The sequence below is a fragment of the Vigna radiata genome, chromosome 8 (assembly GCF_000741045.1).
Source record: "Vigna radiata var. radiata cultivar VC1973A chromosome 8, Vradiata_ver6, whole genome shotgun sequence".
Lineage (NCBI taxonomy): Eukaryota > Viridiplantae > Streptophyta > Magnoliopsida > Fabales > Fabaceae > Vigna > Vigna radiata.
In genome coordinates, this window is record NC_028358.1 from 23,517,235 (window position 1) to 23,522,689 (window position 5,455).

Below are 5,455 nucleotides of genomic sequence, written 5' to 3' on the forward strand. Positions count from 1 at the left end.
AAAACCAATTTTTCTTGTTAGCCCAACCTCATTATAAGCCTTGAAAAGTCCTTGTGATGTTTATGTGTGAGAATGTTGATTGTTGTAGATGAAAGGCAATTTTGCTCTATGTGACATGTAGATGGTGGAGGGAAGGAGTGACCTCTTGAAACATTTGAGTGATTGAGTGAAACGCCTTATCTGGCGAGGATTGTTATCATGAATTCATGATTACATCTGTACTTAGTTAATTGATCATTCATAAGAATAACATCTATTGGACATTATATGATTATGTGAACACTATGTGAGTTGCAATGAATTAAAGCATGTGTGCATCTTCATTAGATTCCATTGAAAAGCTGAATTGAGTAATTACTTGTTGTGAAAGAATGGGTTTTGAATGTATTGAACCATTTTGATGATAGGTGGAAAGCTAAGTTTTGTTTTGTTTGCTTCAGGACAAGCAAAGTTCTAAGTTTGGGGTTGTGATAACGGTTAAAAAATCGTTATTTTCATACTTGATTTTGATACAAAACACACCTTTATGACTTAGAAACTAGCTTAAAATCGTGCATTTCGTCTTAGTTAGGTTATAAGAGAGTAGAAGGTGGTTTTATGGGTATTATGATTTGTTTTCCTTGTTTTGACAAGACTTAACGAGAATTGAATGAAGGATATTGATTTAGGAAGGAGTTGGACTCAAGAAAGGATGAAAAAAGGTGCAAATGAAGAATCGCAGCCACCGCTCAGCACCAGTTCAGCACTGAGTGCCAGCTTTGCTAAAAAAGACTCTATCAAACGCTTAAGAGCTCACGCTGAGGGGAGAAAATAGAGTCGCGCCTACCGCTGAGTGCCAGAACCAGCACTGAGCACTGGCTTCTCCAGTGAAGTCACTACCAGATGGCTGGGCGTGAACACTGAGCATCCCACTTGAGTGTCGCACGTACCGCTGAGCGGTGGACCCAGCGCTGAGCGCTGTACTTTGGGCTTGGGCCTGTTATCTGTAATTTTTCAAAATTTATAAATAGATCAGTACAACCCTTAGAGGGTATCTTTTGGTAGAAGAAAACGCAGAAACACCCTCTCTCACTCCTTGGAGGCGGATTTTGGATGCAAAAGCTCTAACCTACAATTCTAGGGTTTATCTTTTCATTATCTTCATTCTTTTCATCTAGTTTCACCATGACAATGGTGAAGTAAACCCCTTTGTTGTTGGGGAAATCGATGTAACCCTTTGAAACTCTCATATATCAATTTGTTCTTCATTCAGATGCTTGATTTCATTATTTGTTATAGTATTTGCTCTGTTATTCACCATGCTTTAAGACATTATTCTATTGCATGCTCTTTGATTATCTGTATGGACACGTATGGGTAGTCTAGATCTGGGGAAATCTCTTGGGAGCAATATTACCTAGACATAGGAATAGGAGAACCAATTGTTTTAAGCTTCTGCACAAGTAAATATAATGCACAAATAATTACTAGGGAGACTAGACATAGTAAACTAGTAATTAGGAGTAGGCTCTCTTCACCAAGACATCCAGTTTAGGGTAAATTAGAAAGTTGCATTAACAATAATGAAAGAGTAGAATTCTTAAAGATATTTGAGAGTGGATTAGGAGGATTCGTAAAACCCAACAACATCATTCATCCATATTCCATTCAACTGCCAATTGATAAACCATTTTGCATGCATATTTCCATTTTCGTTATTTGCATATAAAAACCCTAATTTTCGTTTCATCAAGTCTTAAGAAATCAAATCACATGAAAGTTTAGGCCTAAGAGTCCTTTCGGAGACGATACTCTGTCTTACCATTTTAATATTAGTTGATACGATCTGGTAAACCTGTTAGACCCTTAACACCCTCCATGCACATCTCCTAGTTTTGGCCCAACCTAGCTAAGGAGGTTGTCATGACCTAGATACAAGTTCCATTAGATCCCTTATTTCAAGTATAGGTTTCACTATATTCTTTCCAAAACCTAACAAACCACAAATCAAGTTATCCACATCCCTATTTTAAGCAAGCATTAAGAGTATAAACAAGAAATTAACATATAATGGAAGAGGCATGTATATAATCAATGCATTTACAAAGTACACGAATGTTTGATGGCCATAAATACCACTAACAAAGTTGACTTACACAATGGCTATTGTGAAAAGAAGAAAGAGATAACACAAGTATCAAGGCTACAAACCACAAACTCAGTCTAATGGGCAATATTCATGAAGTCTATGAATAGAAGATATGTCAAGAGGAAAATCAGAAGGATAGAAAAGAGGATAGTAAGAAGAGGACAACCAAAGAGGATAGCTCAAGAGCATACGAAAAGCTTATAACGACATATCCATCCTAAAGAGAAAAAGAGAGAAAGAGCTCAAAGGAAAGAATATATATGAGATGAAAAATAGAGAAGAGAATAGAAAATGAAAAGAGATACTCTTGAGCTTAAGCATCAAATTTCTTACTACTATAAGAGAGAAGAGAGAAACACCTACGAGTGTTTACACTGCATTATATTGTAATAAAATCCTCTCGTAGAGAGATTTAGTCTAAACTACTTGTAAGCAATCGTTGATTACAATTCTAAAGAGAATTAAAATACTTACAACTGAACTCTTTTGAGTTGAGGAATCTAAGCGTGGTAGTCTAGTACCAGGAGTGGTTCAAATACTCAAATGAAATCTCAACGGGGAGTTGAGTACCAAGAGTGGTGTGAATACTCAAAGGTAATCTCAGTAGGGTGTTGAGTGCCAAGAGTGGTGCTAATCCTCAGAGGAAATCTTGGCGAGGTAATTGAGTACTAAGAGTGGTGTGAATACTCAAGGGTAACCATAGTAGGGTGCTAAATACCAAGAGTGGTGCTAATACTCAAAGGAAATCTTGGCAAGGTAGCTGAGTACTAGGAGTGATGCTAATACTCATTTGTAATTGTGAAGATTATAGTGGAACCTTCTATGGAGGAGATCAGATGTAGCTCAGTTGGAGCGAACGAGTATAAAATCTCGTGTTATTTTCTCTTATCTTTACTAAACAATCCTTTTGAAAATCCTGCAGTTGAGTTTTATATTTCAAAATACAAGAGCTTCTTAGCTAAACGATCCTTTCTTGTTGAGAAAGTTTGTACAAAACACTACAGTAGAAACATTTTGAATAGTACGACAATCTTATCAACACATACAAACACACACACACACAAACACACACACACACACAGATATATATATATATATATATTTATATTTCAATTCGAGCGTCTAAGATTTCAAAAGAATATTTCTCACGCTTGATAACGTGCTATATCAGAAGGGTTACGAAAAACGTCTTCCAAAATACTATTCAACCCCCCTCCCCTTCTAGTGTTTTTCAGGTAGTTCACCAAATTCATAATATTTCGGAAAAAGATGATAATGTTGACACTTGTCCACTTCTTAAAGGGTTTCATTTTCGGCCAAGACTACCTTGGATGTGAAGGCATGGAAATTTTAGGTTTGTAGCATTTTTAAGAGACACCTTTTGCCTATAGATAGAAAGCTCTCATCCCTTGTATTCATCTTTGATATTGTGTAATGTTATGTTGTTGATTTTTTGCCATACTACTCATCTTAAGATCATGACTAGCACAACCCATGAGGCCCTTTTGATAATTGTCTAAAAACCGTTATTTCCATGCTTCAATATGATATCAAAACACACCCTTTGTAGCTTAGAATTAGCTTAAAATCAAGTAAAACACTTAGTTGAGTCATGAGACAGTCAAAAGTTGGTTTTAGAGATATTATGCTTGTTTTTTGCATTGTTTTACAGGGTTTTGATGAGAATTGAAGATGGAAGTGAATTCGGACGGACTTAGACACAAGAAGGAAGAAGAAAAAGGAAGAAAAGAAGAGTCTATTCACCGTTGACCTACCAAAACCAACACTGAGCGGCCAGAGCGATTAGAGGCAAATCGCTCAGCGGTTAAACTGACCGCTGAGCGGTGGTGCGGCTAGAGGGAAACCGCTGAGCGGTTTAATTAGGCGCTGAGCGGTTATCTGTTTTTATTGGGCTTAGATTCTGTTATCTTTTTGGTCTATAAATAGACCCAATGCGATTCAAATTGTAATCTTTTGGCAGATAGAGACGTCTAGAGCCGTTCTACACACCTTGGAGGAGGTTCCTTGGATGCTTAGGCTCCAATCTACCAAATTTAAGGTTTATTCTTCCATTCTTTCATTATTTTTCATCTAGATTCACCATGTCCATGGTGAATAAACCCTAGGTTGTTGGGGAACAATGTAATCTTTTGAAACTCTCTTATTTCAAACTTCTTATCTTCTTTATATGCTTGCATATGCTTACTTTATCAAATGTTGGGTTCCTTACCTTTGCTTAATGCTTTTATCGTTTAACTCATTTGGTAAATGTTGTTTGTCTTTATTGATACGGAGACGTACAGTAATGTCATGAACTGGGGGGAATTCCTTGATTATGCTAATACCGCCTAGAGATAGGGGTAGGACGATCAATTGTATTTTGCTTCCGTTTATCATGCATTATTAGTTACCATGGGAGGCTAAAGATAGCATGCCAGTAATTAGTAATAGGCTCTTTTCGTCAAGAGATTGAGTTAAGGGTAGACTAAGAAAGTTTGCATGACAATATGATAAATAAGCGAAGTGGATAAGAAGAGTAGATATAAGAGGGTGGATAAGATGAAATTGTAAACCCCAAAAACTCCATTCATCCATAGTCTTTTCTAGCCAATTGATTCACTTCATCTTGCATGTTTATTTTCTTCTTTTGCATACAAACCCTAAATTTAATTCTTTTCTCAAGTCTTATGCAATTGGTTTACACGAAAGTTAAGGCCTAAGAGTCCTTTGGGAAACGATACTCGGACTTACCCGCTTTATATTACTTGATAACGATCTGGTACACTTGCTAGGGACTTAACAAGTTTACCCTTCTAGTAACCTTTCTCTTAGAGTTGACCTAACCTCTCTTTGAGCCACCAAAAAGCACACCAACGCCATCAAACCACCCAGGGTTGTGAGCCTTCTCCCATGAATCCATAGCTTCCGCAAATCCTTGTCCATTGCCCACCATTTTTTGCAAACACTCACCTAAGGGACCAAACCACCATAGCCTCTCTTTTAGCTTTGGACAACCTTTGTTTAGAGGATTGTTATCTGTTAATTCTCTGGCAAGTGTACCGGATCGTTTCAAGTAATATAATTGGTAAAACTCAATATCGTTCTTCCCAAGAGACTCGAAGGCCATATCATTTGTGCAAATTGAAATCGTAAGACTTGTAAAGAAAATTAATTGGTGGGAATGAAAAAATACAAAATAAATATGTAAATGCGGTTGATTCAATTGAAGAGAAAAAAGACTATGGATGAATGGAGTTGTTGGGGGTTTACAATTTCATCTTATCCACTCTCTCTTATCTACTCCTCTTATTTAATTTGCTTTGTTAT